General features: G+C 41.7%; 1 long non-coding RNA gene across 1 annotated transcript; it reads right to left on the bottom strand.

Moving 5' to 3' along the window:
* Positions 1-286: 286 nt before the first annotated feature.
* LOC121671982 lies at positions 287-19,369 on the bottom strand. Its single transcript, XR_006018698.1, has 4 exons — positions 19,103-19,369; positions 12,606-12,832; positions 11,683-11,767; positions 287-7,090 (listed from the first exon to the last, which is right to left on the bottom strand). It is a non-coding gene; the product is annotated as an uncharacterized LOC121671982 (long non-coding RNA).
* Between the last annotated feature and the right edge of the window lie 2,299 nt (positions 19,370-21,668).

The raw sequence follows: 21,668 nt of genomic DNA, 5'->3' as shown, positions 1-21,668 counted from the left end.
ACCAGCAGCAGGATTACAATGGAGCATTTGGGAACATGCACAGCTCTTTCTCAGCCAAGACCCCACAGCAAAGATGATCACTTAATAACAGAAGAGGGGCCACTTGGCATTTAGGGGCGTATTTCTCAAACTTGTTCAAAGCCTGCTCTGGTCCCAGGCTTTTAGTGCACCCAGTTGAGGAGTCTCATTGTGATGGTTGTGCTTTCAAACTACACAGCAGTGACTTTTGCTGAGGGCCAAGTGCTTTGCACAGTGAACTGCTTTGGAGCTGCACTGAAATCAGAGATGCTGCTCTTTGAAACATCTGGCTTTTCCTTCATTTTTATTATTTCTTATAATCGTCTTTATTTACAGATCCAGAAGTATCATTAAAAGAAATTAAAGGCATGTTTCGTTTACTAAAACATTTTCATGTAATTTTTTAAAAAATTATGGTAAAGGCACACACATATGTATCTTATCCAGCCTTTATGAGCAGATTTATTCTTCTCAGGAATCAAATTGCCTTTTCCTCACTTTTTTGATCCAAGGACCAAGAACTCCTGTGCAAGAACTTGTATAATTAATTTGTTAAGTCATAGATATGCTTTCACTGCAGTAACTGCCAGAAGAGCTTCTGGTTGGCTCATCTCCTACTGAGCTCTAACAAAAAAAATATGTATGTGTCTGTGTATGTCTCTCTCCCAACAGGCAAACCTTTATATAGAAAAAGATTGACAATAAATGCTGACAGACAGGAACTAGATTATTCCAGAAATCCTGCAAACCATACAAATATAACATTTTTTTCCGTAAGTGGTAAAGTTTAATGACATAAACCGATAGTATGAAATGGCATGTTAGAGGCTCATTAGACACTGACAGCTGTAAGCATTTCAGGATGCTGTATTAAAAACATCTGCTCAAAGGAAAAAATAGCATTAAAAAAGAAAGGAATGAAAAGTTGAGAACAGCCTCACATCCAATTTGTTGTCTGGTAGCCGCCAACGCTAGGAAAGACCTCCCAATTTCAATAAGCTCAATCTAGCAAGAGCCAGATCCTTGGGATCTGGATACACTGTGCCTCTAGTTACACATTTTGCCTTATATTCCCTGGCTTGTGGAGCATGTGTTTAGTGGAATGTTTTCATACAGCTATCCCATGGGAGGAGGTTTCAATAAGTAATATATCCACTACACTACAATATCTTCTTACCAGTTCTGATCTAGCAGATTTTTCATTCAACATGCTCAAGACAGGTTTGAGACATGAAGAGATCCTGGGATGCAAAGGAAGACTAAAATGTTTTCTTAGGATTTTATGTAGTAATGGGAAAATACATGTGGAGTCGATCACCCAAAATCCAGATGCAGCTACTGTCTGGCATCTGCTTCTCCTGTTTCTGATTTTGTTCATCCTGAAGCTGAGTTGCCGTACCTTTGGTGTCCTCAGCTACCAGGTGCTGGCATGCAGACAAGGAATCCAGGAAGAGGTGACCTCATGGTGCCTCTACGCCAAATAGCACAAAACAGTTTAAAAGACCCAAACAAACCCCACCCCTCTCCCCATCCTCCTGAGCTGAAGCCATGAGCTGTTCTGATCTCCAGATAGGGGCACTTCAGAGCTCACCCTGCTGGTCTCAGAAGGCTTCTGAGCGCCTTGGCCATTGCAAAGCAGAGAGGTGAGTCTCAGCCATGGGGATGGGTAGGAAGAACCCTCCCAGAGAACCAAAACACAAAGAGACTTGGGTGAAGCATTGCAGTTTTAGTTACTAAATGACTTGCAGCCATGGATGGAAGCTACTCCTCCTATTTTGCTGGAGGAAAATATACCACTGCAAACTGTAACTGAAATTGTAATACTTTGTGAAATGCAGTTCTGTTTCCTATATAGAACTGTTAATCTTTGAAGATGGGAAATGTCCACAAGAAGATATGTATGTGCAAATTTTCCTTTATGTAGAATTTTTAATTCAACATTTTTTAGTGCTATTTCATAAGAAAACTTTCAGGATTTCCAGGTGACTCTGGAAGCATGAGCATCTGATGCCTGGAAATGAGACTGACAAAGAGCATCAAAGCAGATGTTCCCCAAGCATCTCAGGTTGCTCACTCCTTACTAGACAGAAAACCTGAAAGGGAAAAATGTCTCTAATGGAAACCCATTGAAAAGCAGGAAAGCTGAGCAAGCAAGTTATGCCATTGAAACAGGAGACTGAGACCCTCTTGAGAATGGGGTGAGCCTGAAAGTTTAAAAGCACAGCAACAAGGTCAGATTCCTGACACTTCAATTGCTGACCATGAGCTGAGCTGTCTGTACTCTCAAAATGCCAAGTAACACCACTGCACATAGCCCTCATAAAAGGTTTGATTCCTTTATATTTTCCCCAGCCAAACTTGTGCATATCTGTGGACAGTGTCTGCCTCAGCGGACATGTAACTGGGGCAAGTGTAGCAAGGACCGAGCTGGAGACACAGTGGCTGTTTATTCATCTTGCCCAAGGCCTGCAAGGAGATTTTGGTAGCTCTCCTTTCACTTCAGTGGATTTTGGCCCAAGACAGAGGGAAGGGAAACAAGAGCCACTACAGCTACTGATCTGGTACATCTACACAGTACTTCTGGCATTTAGTGTGTCACTGGAACAAAGTCTTAACACATGAACACAATCTTTTTGATATTTCTCATTTTTAGAGTCTCTCAAGCTGTTAGGAAAGAAAACAAAATCTCACAAAAGATTTCATCAAAGTGCTGCTTTTGAGTATCAGTTTTACTTCTAGCAGCCCATTTACCCAAAGCCATCCTTCGACAGATATGAAGTAACTATTCTTCTTGCCAACCCAAAGGGAATTTCATGGGCAATTACTTCCTGCTTCCATCTTGAACCAAGGACTCACAGAAAGATTTATTTCTGAGCAAATATCTGAAAGCTTCTCCAGTTGTGTCTAAATATTTATGTTCATGTCTACATAGTAAAGATTGCATCTCATATGAAAGAAAGAGGTACAGACAAATAAAGGAAGTCTCAGTGACAAAGGGAAGTGATGAAAACTGCCAACCAGTTTGAAGATTAGACAAATGGCTTCTGAGGCTCAGATCACAGCACTGTAACTTCATTGTTGCTAAATGCAATTTTGCACAGTCTTAGGAGACATATTCTGTATGGCACATCTTTCATAATTAAGAAGAAAACTATTGTCTCTTTTCCAAGTCAAATAAACTGTTTGGGGGAGGGGAGTGATGGCATGAAGTAAGAGTGGTGAGCTGGTCTGAGAGACAATTTTGAAACTTTAGATTGAGAGGAGTCTGAAAGTCTGAGCTGGGGACAAAGGACTCATCTGCAGCATCACATAAAAGGCCCTGGCACAGAAAGCTGTCAGGATCCTGGCTGCAAATACTCAGGGCATGTTGAAAGCCTAAGGACAATAGACCTGACCCAGCACTGTGGAGCCAAAGGGTAAACCTGCAGTATGTGCAACATCAAATCGGAGCAGATACATGCAGAAGGGATCAAAGGCAGTGTGAGCTTTCCCCACCTGCTGCCCTGCCTGCACATCACTGCCTGCACAGGCTTTGTGCTGGCTACAATGGTGTCTCTGGTCACAGTTATCATGGTGTTGCCTGACAGCAGCCAGAAAGCACGGACATTCTCAGTGCAGGGTCAGATGGGATTTGCAGATGGAGGAGTTTGTATTTTGAGTCTCATTTGCTGGCCACTGAGAGATGATCCAAGTAAATGCTAACAATCCCATGGGATGGCAGGCTCAGAAATGAGCAGGGTTAGAGTTAGCTGTCATTCTTCATCAATTCAGTTTGAAGGTCTCCCTGTGCATTTACTATATTGCCACATACTGACAATCTCCATGCTGACCATGAGCTAGGAGAAAAAAAGCTCCAAGCGAACATTTTTGTTCTTAAGAAATCTTGCAATTACAAAGATTCATCTTAAATGTGGTGCTTCTAGTGATGTGCTTGTCCCTTCTTTCATCTGCTGGACTCCAGCAATAAACTCAGTAATTGTGGCCATTCTCACAGTAAGCGTGGCAGGTTCACTGTGCCAACTGAGATGTATCATTCACCATGAGTGGCAAGGTTGGTGGCTGGGTTTAGGCTAAGTCCCTGGCAAATTCCAGTGCTGAGTCCACTGGCAGGTCTTCAGACACAGCCTCTGGGACTGTTTTGGATTCAGGAAATTGCTGGTTTGGCCTCTGTCTCAAGTCTTCTTGGACATAGCTCCCCTTTGTCTTCTTCTCCATGACATGCATTCCCTTTGAAACAATTAGAACCTTCTCAAGCTCTTTGTTTCTAATTCTGGGCAGTTTAGCACAAAGTATATTTATGCTAATTGCATACTGAAAGTACATTCTTCTTGGCTTGGCTTTCTCTTGCTAGGACCTTTAAGAATATATTTGTCATTGCTGGGAGCAACACTGGAGCTGGGAGAGCTGCAAACTTAAAGGATCTGGCCTCACCTGTTTTATTCTCTCCTGGAATTGAGTAGCACAGGGTATTGATGCCTTGAAAGTTTTCCTGCTCTTGTTTCACTTCAAAATGTCAGCTCTACTTTAAAACTTGATGGTTCCCATCCAAATAAGCATATCTGTTCTGAACCTGGCTGATGTAAGGCTCAGATCTGAGCAGATCTTCTCTGCAATGGAGCAGAGATGGGAGTGAACAAAAAAACTAGTGTCCCACCTTTGGAGAGTGTATTCCAAGCCAAGGCTGTTGTTATGGTGCATGAAATGAGTCCTTGAATTGAAAACTAGCACAGGCATTTCTACATAGCATGTAGCACATTCAGGTTTTGCACAGAAGTGGTCTTCAGTGGACAGAGCACCATCCAAAGCTGTTGATAAGGCTCCTCTGGCCAAAAGAGAGGTCACTCTGTGCTGTTAACAAATCCAAACAGTAGAAGGGATAAAAATATATTTTTAGGAACCTTCCATATTGCTAAAAGAATTTTTTCTAAAGTAATACTTGAACGTCTACAAACAACATTTGTCCCCATGCTTTTCTTCCCTCCCTCCCTCCCCCCTCATTCCTTCATTTTTAGGTCCTTTGCCACAGTAAGGTATCTCCAGTATTTTTGCTTCCCATTTCTCCTTTCAAAGGCTGTTTCCAACAGCAGAAGCTAACGTTGTGATGCCACCAATTACGGTGTAACTGGAACTAAAATGTTGGGAAGCAGGGAGATGACTGGTGACTATTGTTTTTTTCATGTATTAAGGATAGATGGAAACAGGAGCACCTCAATTTTTCATATTTTTTTCATATTTTTCTTTTTTTTCATATTTTTTGGTCTATCTGTGTTTTTTTGATCAAAATTCTGTTAAGTTGCATGTATGAGTGTTTTAAAAGAACAATTAAAAAAATAATCAATTTCAGACGATGAAAGGAAAGGGTTCCTGGGGAAAAATGGACCCAAGCAGGCCTGTCTGCAGGGTGTTTTTCAGACCTTGATCACACACACAAGAGGCAAACTGGAGGCTGGTGACCACCCAGACACTGCTGAGGTGCAAGGCAGAGTTAGCTCATCCTGCTGAGATACTGACATATCTCCACCAGGTCCTGGTTACCTTCAAGACTGTGTATCCAGGACTATGATGGAATAGTGGGGTGTAGATGATCATCCTTTTTTTTCTGCTAAGCTTCAAAGAACCTGGTCACCTGTGCTCTCTCTTGGGTTGGAACACCTTGCACATGATATTGATGTGCCTGTCAGGCATGTGGGTGACTCTAACTTCAGAGTCAAACAACCTTCTCAGCATGATCCTCTCAGAACCTTGTCACTGGTCCTTCAGCAAGGTGCACATGTGGATCCAGCCAGAAAAACTCCACCCAGACAGGCAGCCATCTCTCACAGTGCTTAGAAGCATGCCAGTAGATTTCATGAATGAAGTTGCCTCTGAATCCTGGTGTTGCATTTCACAACCATTTTGAGTTTGCTACGTTAGTGACAGCAGAAGGCTAAGCATGATCTGCAAGTTCTAGCCCAGAAACAATGTCAATGGCCTCTGTGAGCTCCCAACTGCTGCTGCAGTGGTGGGGAGAGCTGGCATACCTGAGCCTTTAGGCTCTGGTACAACTTATTAACACAACCCTGTTCTAAATGCAGCTGTGGTACAGGATTTAGAAAGGCTTTGTAGTCATCTCCCATCTTCAGAACATTTTGAGGTGGAAGCAAACCCACGTCCTGTACTTTAGCATCTGCTGCCCAAGGGACTGGTGGCCTGGAGTGGAATGGGCTGGAGGGGACGTGCTGTCTCTAAGCTAATTCAAAGCAGGATGTGCAGGCTCTGGCTCCTCCAGCTGACATGGTTCTGCACAGACGTGAGTGCCAGAAGAGAGCAGAAAATGGCTGGCACTGGGATTGCCCTTTGTACCCTGGGATTTGCCCTCAGTGGGCAAGTCTGCAGTTCAAATGGCTTCCTGTTTGCTTTACCAAAGGAAAAAAAGATACAGTTAACATCCGGCCCAAATACCCCAAGGATATTACTTCAATCTATCTTCCAGCTTGGACTATTTCAATTTCCCAAACTGTATTCAGCCCCATGAAGAAAAAGACACCTTATGGGCCGAAAGGACTCATTTGTTAAAAAAAAAAAAAAAAAAGCAGCGGGTTTGTGCTGCTGGATTTATGGCTGAGAAAGTAACACACAGACAGAGCCCTGCACTTTGATAGCTTAGCACTTCTGTGATGTGTGAATGAAGTCCAGCAGGCCCAGAACCATGGTAATCTCCGAGGTTTGATCTCTGTCTGTAATGAGATGCCAGCAGCCTGTACTTCAAAGCCTGCATTGATACAGATAATCTTCTGAAAGGCTCTGCATTTTGAGGCAGCTTGTATTGGGGATTACAGTGAAAACAGGAGGAGATGATGGAAGAGGAGGTGATTGTTTGATGCGCATTCCTTCCGTTTCTGTCCTTTTGTTTTTGATTTCCAAAAGGTGGTGCAGTCCTGTCCCCCACACCCTCAGCTCAGCAGGACTTGGTCATGTCAGATGAACCCTGTGTGCTCTGGGGCAGATAGGCTGGCTGAGATGCTCTTCTGACCAAGAAGTCTGTGAAAATGCATCCATTTGTGCTGAAGTGATGGATGCTACATCATCCTGGCTGAAATATGAGCAGATACTGCATTAGAAATGGCACAGGCAGTTAAATGTTACACCTCCAAACTTCTGAGGTTATTTCTTTCTCAAAACTGTTGTAAGGGAGTAGGAGAGAGGGTAACAATGACAGGAGACCACAGGCTATGAGAAACACGTTATAAAACAAAATGAACAGTAGTTTCATGTACACAATTATGCGCTATGTTGAAAGTATATAATTTTCAAGGCATGTCTGACCAGGAAACAGAACTGAAATATTTTTATGTTGACGAACACTACTGATCTAAGAGAAAAATGGTGGCAAATGTGTATCTTGATTGCTCTTTCAGCAAGAAGAGTTACAGAAATAGACCAGAAACTAGACTATAAATTAAATTGAAATAGATAGAGGTTAATATCTGGGATGCCAGTACTGGCTGCATTGTTTTCAGAAACTTTTTTGAAAACCACTCATATATTTAAGCACAGTTAAACCTGTATTTTCTAGGCATAAAATGAAATAATTTTACATGGGGTCTATATTTCTGCCTGTCTTGCAGGGACAGCAGCACTGACAGCAGAATGGTGAGAGAAGTCATAGGGGTAGCATGAGTAGAAAAGTGGTTGCACCGATGAATTCAGTCACTGTTGTGTGCCCTACTCTTTGCCACACGAGGAGGTGAAACACGGGTCAGGTTTTGGGATGCTAGCACCAACACCTTGCCCGGTCCTCAGGATAGAGAGATGTACCATGTTGGTTCAAGATCTCAGTAAGGAAACACCCCTTTGTCTTTTCACCATCACACACTTAGATCCATCATCCCTTCCTGAGCAAAAGAGACCCAGAACTCTTTCACAGATGTGACAAAATGCAAAGAGGGGGAACTGTGTAAATGGGGAAACTGAAAGCAGAAGGTAAGGCAGCCAAATCTTCCTTGCACTGTGGAGAGCGCTGGACGGCAGACACCACACTTGAAGTGGAGTAACATACGCAGCATCCAGCAGGAGAGGCTTGAGAAAGGGTAGGTGTTTGCTTGATTGAATCACCAGGTGAAAGAGGTTGGTTGATTTCCAAAAGTGTCATTCAAGGAGCTCTATCCAAGTGGTGATGGCAAATTCAGTGGGCTGACTGTAAAAATATAGTTAGGCCATAAAATATTTTAAGGAGCAATGGCATAAAAGGAATCAAAGCTGATTCTAAGCACTGCTTCAACACATCAGGATCAAGTCTGGCAGAGGTCTGACTCTGAGATCAGCTGAGTTTGGGATCTGAAAGCAATGCTCAGGAAGGGCAAGACCACTGTAGAGAAGCAAGGTGAATTCTTGGTGTCCATGGTTCTTGTAGCAGAAACTGGGAGATTTCCACACTGGAACCTTCTTGGGAGAGGACTTGGCCAGAGTGTGTCTCAAATTCAGTGGGATTGTATGTGGCAAAAATAGGTAGGATGGGGCCTGCCAGACTACAGGAGCAAACAGCAAGGGATTCAAGACCACCTAAGGATGTCTGGACTCAATTACTGAGATAGTGCCCACCTTGGGATGTCAGGAAGCAAAACTGACACCAAGGTTAAAAGAGGGATCAGGAGGATCTGGAGCCCTAGAGGCAAGTAAGCCTGAGGGCTGTGCCAGCCAAAGTAATAAAAGTTTCAATAAAAGATCAAACTAGTGGACACCTTTAAATGGTATGATCTGGATAGATATGATCCACTTGGTAAGAGCCAACATGGCTTCTGGAAATCCTGCCTTTCCAATCTCTCAAAGTTCTTGAAAGAAGTACCAAATGTATTGATGAAGGTTATCTAGGAAAGTCTATCCCCACAGACTTCTAAGGAAACTAAGAAACTAGGGGAAGGGGGAAGTCGTGGCATAGAGAAATGGCTGAAAGGCAGGAAACAGAGCACAGGCAAAATGGTCCTTTAACTCAATAGAAGGAAGTTAGCAGTGGAAATTTCAGGGATCTGCACTGAAGTCTGTTGTGTTCAAAATACCCATAAATAACATGGGAAAGGGCATGAGCAGTGAGAGACAAAGGTCACACATGATACAAAATTGTTTAAAGTAATAAGGGCAGGTTGTGACAAATTGCAGACACATCTCATGCGACTGTAAGAAATGTCAGTTGAAGTTCAGTGTAGCTAAGGATAAAGAAAAAAACACCATGAAAACCAGTCCTGATTTCACACACCAGATTTTGATAATGGAGTTGACCATTTTCTATCAAGAAGCAGGCTGTGGGATTAGGACAGGTGACTCTATAAAGTACTGCACTGCTGCAGGGCTGTGGAATTCCTTGAAGGAGTATGCAAAGGACAGAAGTAGTTTTAACCAATTCAAGGGGAGACTGGACAAGTACTTGGAAGGAAATCCATTACAAGTCACTTGAAAAATTGCTGTAAGTTCACAAAAAACCCAACGCCTCTGCCTTGCTTGTCTCCCACCCTGAGACCAGGCTGCTTTTGAACCCTGGGGTCTTAGGGGGTGCTTGGGGTCTTATGGGGAGAAGTGAAACCACAAATGGGGTTAACACTTGAAAGCCTACGGGGCTCTGAGAAGGCCAAGGGGAGACTGGGACAAGGTGGAAAGGAGGTGATAGTGACTGCATGGAGAAATCAGCCTACAGAGCTCATACAGAGCAGCTGGGCTCTTACACTACATACTTGGGGCAGAGCTGATGTTTAAGACATGGCATGTCTGGAGCTGTACCTCACAAACTGACTAGGGATTTTAAAACAATGGTATGAGATAATTACTGCTCACAAAGTCCTACGTGAGGACAGGGAACAAAGACTAGATGAATGCAGCAATTAAGAGAGACAGAAGGGCATACGTGTTCCCAGTGAAACTGAAGGTCTGCACTGAGAACCAGCAAAAGGGTTCAACTGGTTTAGCTAGGAAGCATGGAGAGATTGACTGGTTGGGAAGTAAATTGACTGGATTAAGTGTTGAGAATGCTTTCACATCTGAGCAGGGTTACAAGGGACAAAATCCATCTCTTCACTGCAGGGAACAAGGACACTTACAGGTGACCTGTCTCATAGGGTGAGTCAAACACAATGATAGGGGGGCAGAGAGATCTTTGAGGGAAAAGATTTTGAAGCAGTTAATTTTATATTTACTTTATAAAATATCCTGATGGAAGTAGCCAGATGAGAAAAAGTGAAGGGGAGGCAGAGGGAGATAGAGAGAGAAAGAGAGAATAAAAGATGGAAAGAGACTGAAAGAGTGTTAAGGACCGAACGGCTCAGAAAAAATAACAACATAAAGAAAGTCCATAGAGAACACCGAACCAGCCTAAAAAAATAAAAAAGAAAATAAAGTACCAGGCACAAGGAAACTAAAACTTTAGTTTCAGTCCGTGAAGTAAAACATGGACAGGGAGGCATAAGTGAGAGATGCACAGGTGAGGACTGTGTTTGATTTCAGTGACACTTTATGGACACATCTGCTATGTCTCATACCCAGCTGCATGTTACCTCACTCCTCTGTCTGAGACTCATCTTACGTGAAAGCTTCTGGTAAATCACACAACTGTGATTTTCATTTTTTCACAAGTTTTACCAAGTTAGTCCTCCATGAAAAATGTGCTGCATGCATCCTTGTCCCCTCTGATTCCCTTTGGATACATGGGCACAAACACAACCTCACAAATTTCAGAGCATCTCCATTACCAAGGAGGGCTATAGATCCCAGATCCGAAATCCTGGTGGACTCCGCCATCATGCTCATCCTCAGACCTGACAGGGCCCCAGAGCCCCAGGAGCCTCACAGAGAGCCTCTCTAAAGGCACAGTTGATGGAAAGGCAAGGAATATGGAGAAATGTGTTTTTCCAAGTTGGACTGCCTCAGAAGCAGCACACCACAACTGCACTATCAATTATAAATTGAAAAAAATACCGAAGAATTGCTGAGGTTCCTAGTCTGTGATTAGGCAGAGACCTTAATTCATGCTTGCCTATATCCAGAGGATGGCTCCTACTCAGGGCTAAGTTTTTTCACACGGACTAAAAGAGCAGCAGATTTCATCAAAGCAATGTACTGACTTGCACTGTTAAAACCAGCAGCTGCTACAGAGAAAGTTTCCTGCAGGACCACTGGTGAAACAGCATCCTCTTTCAAGCAGTCTTGATGGAAAGAGGAGATAAATCCTCACTTTTTGTGTCTTGCTCTGTCTCAGCTTCCTTTGGACAAACCATGCTGTGTTGAGTGCATGAGGCCATACCAGAGAGAGGATGGGGCATGAGGAGCATGCACACAGCATGAGGAAGCTGGAGGGAAAATTCTCCCCTTGTTTCCTACTCCTCACAAGATCAGCACTTCGACATGCCGAGCACCTGCAATCTGATTTCTGAGGTGAGGCTTCCCCCACAGATGCAGTGTTTCCCTTCTTCATCTGTGCAGGAGCACAGGGTGGTATTAAGGGTGTATAAACAAATGAAATTGTAAAAGCTCCCCATCTTCAGTGATGCATCAGCTGGATGTGTTCTGTATTCACGGTAGCTAATTGTCCTCCTCTAAAAGACAAAATCCAAAGTAAAACAGCAACAAGAGATCTTCAACTATTTTTAAACCAAATTATTCATTATGTAAGTAATGAAAAAGGTCATCAAAACTACCAACCTCCTCCTGGACTTGAAAGGATCACAAATCCTGTTTCATTAATGACAGAAGCAATGATTTCCCTGTGAGGCAGTTAGACGTCTCTCTGTTTAGCAGAACAAGAAAGACAGAGAGTTAAAATAGATCTCTTGCTTCAGAAAGCATCAAAGAACAATTTTTATAGCACATGTTAAAGAGAAGATTTGTTTGTGTAGTGTAATATATTATTATATTATATTAAATGCACTTTCCAAATACATATCCTCCTCCTGTCCCTGTGCTTCTATGAGATGTCTATTTACACTAAATTATACACCTCCAGAATAATATAATCCTGCTATTCTTACTTCAAAGACTTTTGTTGAGCATGCGTTGGAAACTTTCATCAAACACTTCACATCAGCTAAATGTTATTGCTTTTAAGTGTCTTCAGAACACTAAAGAAATCTCTCTCCAAGCTTTTATTTGGTTGAAGCAAGCACCTGCAAGATATAGGCAGAATTACTTTCCTAGGACACAGGCTTATCATGGCTTCAACCAGAGGGAACCTGTGTTTTATCTCACCTGATGCAACACTTCATCTTAGTCTTAATTCACCTTTCACTTCTGGTAACCTCTAGGGCACCTTTAATGACTACTGGAAATCTTCTCTAGCAGGCTGTACATTTTAGGAAGAAATCCTTTGACTGAAATCAATGGCTTCTGGCTTCTGGAAAGGTTTTAGTCCTTGCTTCCAGCTACTACATACTTGGAAACACTCCTGAGTGCTTCTGACTATATAGTGGCTTTGAAAATGCAACTCCACTGCAGGGGTACAGCCATAAAGCCAAGCCAAAATCTCTCATTTCTCATTCTCATTCTCTGCTGCCTTATTTGCCTTGCCTGTCACCCCATACTGCTATGCTCATAGGACATGGACTCACACGGTGAGTAAAAAGCTGTACCTGATGTAAGACACCTGAGAATCAGTCTCAGCAGCCAACAAGCAGGGTTCCTGACTAGATGGCCATCTTGTGAGAGGTCACACACTGCCCATGCTTTGCAGACAGATGTTAACACCCTCCCAGGAGGCACCAGCCAAAGCATTTTCCCAAGTTTCCATCGGGGTAAGAGTCTCTCCTCCTTTTGCAGCATTAGAAAAGCACGTCTGAACAGTCTTGAATTTCATTCCCTATGGAAGAAGAAGATGTACTTCTTAAATAATAACAGCACCATTGCAGCATTATAACTTCAACATTTCCCAACTCTCATGCCTCTGGGGTGCTGCCTCTATTTTGCAGGTGAAGGAATAGTGAAGCAAAAACCTGCCATCTGTTCTGGATCGGAGCAGAACAATGCCAGATATGGAGACAGGTGTTCTGACTTCCTGCTCTAAGCCCATGCTTTGTTAGTCTTTTAGACCAAAAGGCCATTGTTAAGTGAGAAAGAAGGAGAGCCAGAGCTGTATTACTATTGATTGGCTTTTCTGGTCTTCCCAGAGCAGAGTGTAGGCCATTCCATGGCATCACGGTCAGGAAAGCTGCAGTGTCCATAGCACAGCCGTACCAGCCCAGTCCATCCAGCACACACCAGGGTGCAATTTATACATTTTTACTACTCTGCAAGATGCTTTCTCAGTGTGCTTCTCACCTTTACAACTAGAACCAGTTCTGAAATTGAATCTTAGAATTAAAACTAAAAAAAACACAAAACAACAACAAAACCATTTTGGCAAATGTGACACAGATGCATGTCCTTGAATATTCACAGTAGGCTTCTACCTTATTTGCAGAAGCTGCAATTTTAGGGATCCCATTTTTCACAGGGCAATTTGGCTTTCATTGAGCTCCCTAAGTGCATGTCACAAACTTGGTTTTGGAATCATCCCTGTGGAGACAACTTGAACTTGCCATACCACATGAACACAAGACATTATGCAACTACTTTCTCTCTCTTTTATTGTTTTAATTTATTTACGCAAAATTTTCTCCTGGATTTTTGATAGCAATGTAATTTTTTTTGTTGTTTAATCAAAATCTTTCCCCTTTTTTTCTATGTAGTGATGTAATAAATGTAAGAGTAATTGGATCAGACTTGTAGATTTAGCTAGTGCCGTTCTAGTCCAAACAGAAAAAAAAGAAATATTTTCCAATATGAGGCCCTCATTGTAAGCCTAGGACCAAGAAAGTAAATGACGTGGGAAGCAGCATTTCTGAAGTTACAGCACCAAAAGCCCCAAAATTACACTGACAGGAAACTCTTAGAGCAGATAGCTAAAGATGCTGGGATTTCCATTCTCTAGATTGTTTTCTCTTACTTTTGAAACTGTCTACCTACTACACAGTGTACAGTGGTGTTAAAGAAGCATTTACCCATCTCTCTAGGGCTGAGTCTTTGGTGGCAACTTCTGGGACACCCCACTTCAAACTGTGCTTTGAGCAGAGTTTACTGAGCAGCTGGTAGTCTGACTGCAGTCTGAAGTATTGCTGCAGGCCTGCCTTAGCAACTCAGAGGTATGGTATACACTTTCTAGGTGATATTAATACCAGTGCTACTAGAAACCACAAGAAATTATTGTGGTTTGCAGTTTCATTCCAAGGTCTCAACTCAATCCAGACATTTGTTTCAGGTCTGCACATTTTTTCAGGAGACCTGGACAAAATTCTCCAAAAATTGAGTTACTTTATTGCTTGCAATAAAAAATAATAAAAAAAAATTAAAAACAAAAACCCAAACCTCAAACAAATCTCAAAAAAAAGGAATTTACAAAAGGAGAAAAATCCTGGTGTCTTTAATCAAATTTCTGTATACAATTTCTGTGTGATACACATCCTCACACAACATAACCTTTAAAGAGCTAGAAACAAGTAAGGCAATGTGTGTGGGGAGAAATCATGTTTTATTTGAGCAGGTGATCAAGTTGGAAAAGGCTGGGGTCATTCAAGCTCTACACCAAATCTGAAATGGAGACTGCAGACTTCAAAGTTTCAAAGCTCCTGTCAGATGTGTGAAGTGGCTTGACTCTGTCTGAGCAACAACATGAATCCTAACCCCACATAAAGGCCCTCCAAGACCACACCATCAGCATCCTGCATCCTACAGCCATTCCTCCCTGAAAGCTGTATGCTTCACCCCATGCCTGACCTGGCAGAAACCACACAGGGGAAAGGGAACACCCACGGTGCACTGGGGTGAACTCACATGGGCAGTGGACAGACCTCTTACCATGAGGGGAGCACTTTTCAGGCAACAGCTGTTGTAGCCTTTTGATCCTGGGTCTCAATAAAAAGCTATAAACTATTTTAAACTGGTGGAACCCTTCAGGATGTAACAAATCTTGGATTTAGCTGGTTAATTTGTCCAATCTGATTACCCCTTCTAACCTCTCTCTGCCTTCTACTGTCTCTTTTTCCCTTGAGATAACCACATCATCACCTGTCCAACTCCAGCATCCCACCCTTCATTCCACAGAACCAGTTGTGCTCCTGCACAGGTGGGTCATGGAACCACCCTGGCTAGTGAAACAGGAACAGGTTGTCCCCACTTTGCTCTCAGCATTAACATTTACTGTCTCTGTTTCAAATCTGATGTTCAGGGGATATCAAGGCAAAGGAACACCCTATCTGCCTTGTCTAAAACATGATCAACTTCACAAATAAAAGTTTTTTCTCTCTCTCTCTCCTCTTTCAATGCCTTACTTTGCTTAGGAAGAGCCCTTGAATATCCTATGAATGTAACTCAACAAAATGACAATGCCATCCCTGTCTTTCTTCTGAGTAACCAGCTAGAATCTGCTTCTCTTAGGTCATGTTAGGTGTTCTTGCTCTACAGCTCTTTTATACTGAGCTGTTTTCAGCCACAAAAACCCTAAATAATTTTCATAGATACTGTTTTTAGATAATAGCCCTTCCTTTTGTTTCATATTTTTTTCTCCTGAATGGAAAATTCAAATTTTATCCTATTAAAACAGACTCTGGATAATTTTTTATAATTGAGCTCAGCATCAGCTTTTCCATGATATGGAATTCAGATTAACAGCTGTCCAACCCACTGAAATATCTTTTAATATATCATCAATTTAACTTTCTTTGGCACTTTTGAAATTAACATGGCTTTTCAAGATTTATAGTAAATAAACATCACCAAATGAGAGATTTAATCTGCACCTATTCAAAATACTTATTTCTAATAGCTCTTGTCCAACAGCCCACTTAGTCTTTAACAGATTGCTGTTATTTATCATCCTCATGTGGTAGTAGCCCATTATCTTCCTCTTTCGTAAATGGAAAATAGTGGGGTTTATTGAATATTTTATTTTATATCATTATTATGTCTCTTTCAAATAGTGGTGCTGTATCATTGCTTCCATTTCTCTTGTTCCTGATACAGGTAAAAAGCTTTTCTTTTCAATGTCCTTTGCTTCACGTTGCTGCCAGCTTGTCACACCAGTGATGTTTTCATCTTCCATCTTGGGTGTTTTCTACTATACAACCTGCAATCTCTTTTCATTGGCACTTGGGTGGAGGGAGAGGGTACTTGCTATTTGTTTTAACTTGTTCCTCATTCACCACTGAACCAGAACGAGCTTTAAAACAAATTTATCTTCTCTCCTGCCTGACTTCCCTAGCTATATTTATTTTGTCTGTCTGAGCAGCTTCTTTTAAAGAACTTTCAGAATCCTCTCACATTTTTTGTATCTACACTCTTGTTCACAGGATTTTCACTGGTAATGCTCCTCAGCTGGACAACACCAGCTGGTTGAAGCATAAGATAACTCCCAGGTGGATCCACCTGGCTAACTGCTGGCCCCAGCTGCCAGCATCTGCATCTCAGGGCAGTGGAAAGGTTCAGTCCGGATGGATGAACCTTTCTGTACTCTCTCTAGCACCATTTGACACATTTCAGTGTATGGAGTTTGTCTCTCAGACACTGTACTGGATGCTACTACAGTGGAAGCAAAGTAATTTGTAAGCATCTTCCATTTTGCAGGATTCCTAGAGATGTTAAGTGAGAGGAATTCCCCCTCTGCTCTAGGTCTCACTGGTGTGGGACAGGAGAAGGAGATAACTTAAATTTGTTGACAGACAACCCTCTGCAGAGCTAAAAAGCATATCCATTACAGCTCCCTAGAGCTATAGGGTTTAGGAATTCAGGAATTCCACTGAGAATTAAATTCTTTTCCGTCTCAGAGGGTACCTTATTTTTAATTTTTCATTTTTAGCTGTAAATTCTCCTCTTGCTGCAGAGTCAGACACAAAAATAGTTTCTTTTCTCAGAAATTCAGTTTTCCATTAATTCATTGGAAGATTATGGAAGATGCTCAGTCCACACAGACACAGTCTGTTTCACTTAAATGCTCATTAACTAAAAGAATTAAGGATGCAGTGCAGGACTCTGCAAAGTCCTACCAAGAGGCTGTGATCCCCTGCTCTGCCATGGCTCCAGTGACAGATGGAGAGGAAAGGAGCTAAACAAGCATGATATCCTTTCCAACAAGAAATAGCTGTGCCTGCAGTGAGTTAGGAACTGTACTTGTTTGTGTACAGGCAAGACAAAGACCAGGCAATTTAGTTCCTATCTGGGGTGGACTAAGAGCCTGCTGCAGTGATGTTTTGGATTATTCTGCACAGGATTTCAGCACAATTTTATACAACTCTGGAGCTCCTGGAAGGAGCAAACACACAGGTTCATTTGCATGTTACAAACTGGCAGATCTGGGTAGTTCAAATGACTGGGTAGGAATAATTCTGTCTAGCATTTTTATGTGATCTCAGAGCACATACTCAAACTGTGCAAAATTTACTTTGTGATATAGCAAAGTCTAAATACTTCAAACATTTTTAGTTTCCTGAGGCTTGTCAGAACCCTGCCCCATTATACTGAGTAGCATGTTTAAGTTTGTCTATCAGATGAATTCTAAAGTAAATAATATTTGAACAAGATGAAGAACATAAAGTTGCAAAATAAAAAGCTTTTTTAAAAGCACCCTATTACTCTGTTCAAATACCCCAGCATTAGAGTGCTTGGAAACCTCTTAGAGCTAAGTGTGCATTTTTAAATAACATAAGTTGTTCAGGCTGTAGTTACTGAATTCCAGCTTGACACTGAGCACTTAAAGAGTTTAGAGAATCCAGACTCTTTTATCAGCTTGCAGACAAGGGCACTAAATGTCATGTGGGCTTCCTTTTGGCTTGCAGCCACAAGTTGTGCATAGTATTTAATGTAGTCTCTGGTTCTTAAAGTATTAGGAAAACCTGAAAACAAAGTGTCTGCCATTAGTGAAATTGGTGCTGCCTTTGACAATCTACAGTATGCATTTCAGGTTTGGTATGCCTCAAAACTTCCCTAAAAACAGAGAGCAGGGGTTTCCTGGAACTTCTTCACAAGATATAGAGAAAATTCTCAGGGTCCTGAAAGCATGTGCTCACCTTTCCCATCCATACATTTTGAACATTGATTAAATAACCCACTTTGTTATGGCTTTTTGTCCCACACTTTACCAGAAAATAAGATATGGATCATGAGCATTACACTAATGATTGTGACATTTCTTTTGTGCGTAGTAAAATATTTAAATTATGAGGCTAAATTCACCATAAAAATAGAATAGTAAGGGAAAATGATAAAATCATTAAATACATTAACATGTTCTTCTTTAAGAATTAAAATCTTTACCTCATCAGATGCATAATATTATAGAAAGGAAAGCATTACTCTGGAAAGCTATCAAATATCAGTAAGTATTTATAGAAAGATTGATGTAATGATACAAACAGATAATAGTCTATGTTAAAAGAAATGAAGCCAGTTTAATCTCAGTAGTAGTAATAGAATGCAGCAGTAGGAAAAAAAGTCTGAGATATCCCCTAAATTATAAATTCCAAGAGGAAATAAAGCATTTTATTCTTAATAGGATTTTAACCATGAACACTCCTCACAAACATTGGCATTTTCAAAGGTTTTGCAAAGATAGCATTCTGGTTTGCTTCCAAGAACCTGGGATATTTCTGTCCCATTTTGAGCATAGTGTTACCAGATCTAAGCCATAATTTCTACTCTGTGTTTACCCCACAGTAGCGTCTCTTCCACCCAAACGGCTTCACAGCATGCAGAACCATTAAACCATAGGTATCCCCTGCTCTCTAACAACCTAGGTAAACTCCCATTTCTAGTCATTCTTATCTCCATGCCTCCTATTTGGTCTCTTTTCAGCAATACGTGACTTTTGCCTTTACAAAGGTATTTCCCCACTTCGAACCAAAGGGAGCACAGATGAAGAAAAATAATTGGACTTTCACAGGAAAGTATAAAAAGAGTGTGTAAATTGGTGGGAAGGCGGTAGGCATGCTTTTGGGGCAGCTTCCCATACCCCAGCCTACAAAGGCTCTGCTGTGTTGGGGGTGACCATGAGGAAAAGGTGACATTCCCAGATAAACCTTCTATGCATGGCTGTAATACTCACCTCAGGTGACCGATATGTTGGGAGGTGTGGAGGGACATCCTTGAGGAATTGGACAATATCCCTCTGGCCCCTTCTCAGGCTGGAATTTGGATCCTGAATACTGAGATGAGAGCAGCTGCTGTGTACAAATAATCATGAAATTATTCAGCTTCCTGTATTTTTCATGGTACCAGCCATAACACAGCCCAATACAAAAAGGCTGCCCCAGGGACTAAAGGGGCAACAGCACAGGCCCTACATCTCTCTGAGTCCCTGGTCCAACATCAATGGCATCAGTGACATCCCTAAGCCTTAGTTCAGCTGTGCCAAATCCTCCTGCCACGCTTTAGCCTCACTTTTATGCATCCCAAGGCATTTCCTTGAGAATCTGGAGGACTCAGAACAAGTTCCCTGACCTTTAGCCCCAGGTTTCCTCCAGTCTGGCCATGAGCTTGTTGCTGTGCTCAGGCACCATGTGGCTTGGCAGTCCCCAGCCCCAGTGGCCCTGTGCCACCTTCCATTGCAGCATTCCCTGCAGATGGCACTCCTCCCAGCCAACTGAAGGCACCTAAACTGGGCTAGCTATGGAAAGTAGAATAAAACAACATAAAATAGAGTGAATTTCATTGGGAAGACAGTTCCCAATGGTGGGTAACTCACCACATCCTAAAAGAGGGTTCTTCCAAGATCTTTGGGCACTAAACCCCAGATGCAGCAGTACAGACTGAGCATTGAGTTTTAGCTCAATCTGAGGGTGAGCACCAAGCCGTCAGCTGTGTCTCATGCAAGAAAGTGAGTAATTGTCTGCATTTACAAAACAGGGAATTTTGTAGGAAAATTGCATGTTCTGAAAATGGTTTTGTTGAAAATCTGAGTTTCCTTTCCACATATGGGTTTCTTACTTTCTTTTATGCATTTTGACATTATGTACACAAGAGTGCTTTAATTCAATTACTTCTCTCAGTATTAAATTATTCTGACATTGTTTATTCCATTACTTCTCCTACAAATTTGAGGAGGGCTGAACACTGGTTTTAATTCTGTCTGTCAGTTCCTGATTCACTGCCATTGCAATGTACATCATTTGAAGTGGGAAATACTAGCAAAAGCTGGAAATTGCTCAAGGACACACTACTGGATGCACCCAGCCTGACTATCCAGAGAGGGAAGGGGGAAAAACAGTTATTCTAGCCACAAAAACACCCCAGTTAGGAGAACTGACCAGAACAACAGAAGTGACACAATGGTGTTTGAATATAAAAGGAAAGTTAATAGCAAGTTGTGAGATACAAATTGAAATTGGAGCCAACTGATAAAATAGGCAAAAGGTAAAGAAATTAATGAAAATTCAGTCATCAGTGGCATTAATAACGGGGTATATAAAATGTGTTAGGAAGAAAAGGAACTCAGACAAAAGGACTGTGGATATTTAATAGATGCTTTTGCCTTCAGAACAGAGTGGGAGAACTGAATCAACTCATAGGACATATATGCACTGAAAAGCTAATCGTCTTTCATGAGGGAGAATTCAAGCCAGAATCTACTAAAATTGAATCTTCTTAAATCAAAAGGACCAAAGCACTTACCCCAGAGGGTCCTAAAGGCTGGGGAATTGCTGAAATTAATACGTTAGGAGTAAACAGATTGGCATTTCCCCTGGCTTTGATATGTTCTTATTTTTCCAAGACTGAAAAAGATGGAGAGGATCTACCGAGGAACTGCTACATTGCTTCTCTACCCAAGCAAAATAATGGAACATATTGTCTCTGAAAAAAAAAATATTATGAGAGTAATACAGAACCAGCACAGGCATGTAGGGTTTCAAGGAGCACAGATCTTGTCAAACAAACCATTTCTGTTTTGGAGAAGATGACATTTCTTGTTGATAAAGGTAACCGTGTTGACTGATGCAGTTTATTTGAATTTCCCCAAAGTGTTTGGTTTGGTACTACACTAAATTTTAACTCAAATATTTATACAGAAATAAATGGACACGCCCAAGATTAAAAATCTGGCTCTTTTACAATCTCCGCTATGCCAGTATTTTTAGTAATGCAGCGGAAAGCAACGGTGGGGCAGCAGAACAGACACCGAAGTGATACAGGCGGTGACAAGGCAGTGACAAAGGAGACTCACAGGGGCTCAGAGAGAACACATAAGGAATGAAGCAGCTTTGCAGGGCAAAGAAACCTAGCAGTGGCGAGAGCATTTCCTGCTGCTCACGGACAGCATAGGTACACTGAGGACTTCTTTGCTTTTTTCCCTATTTAGAAAGCAGTAACTGCTGATAAGGAAGAGGCCAGGCTGGATCAGGCTGGATGGGGCTTTGAGGAACCTGGTCTAGTGGGAGGTATCCCTGCCCATGACAGGGGAGTTGGAACTAGATGTGATTTCATGTAAGCTTGGAAAACTGTTACTCGAAGTCAACATAACGTATGTATTCCATACAGGCTAAAAAAATCACTTCTTTTTTTTAATTGATATTTTTACTTATTTTAATGTTTTGAATGTAATATTCTAATCTTGTGAACTACCACAGACCTAAGAAAGATAGGTTAACACTTAACTTTGCAAGATATGTTTGTAC

This window comes from Corvus kubaryi, unplaced genomic scaffold (assembly GCF_017639235.1).
Source record: "Corvus kubaryi isolate FWS band 111438036 unplaced genomic scaffold, C.kubaryi_AGA036_p1.0 37398, whole genome shotgun sequence".
NCBI lineage: Eukaryota > Metazoa > Chordata > Aves > Passeriformes > Corvidae > Corvus > Corvus kubaryi.
The sequence above is the reverse complement of the archived record's forward strand: the minus strand, read 5'-3'. Positions and strand labels throughout refer to the sequence as shown.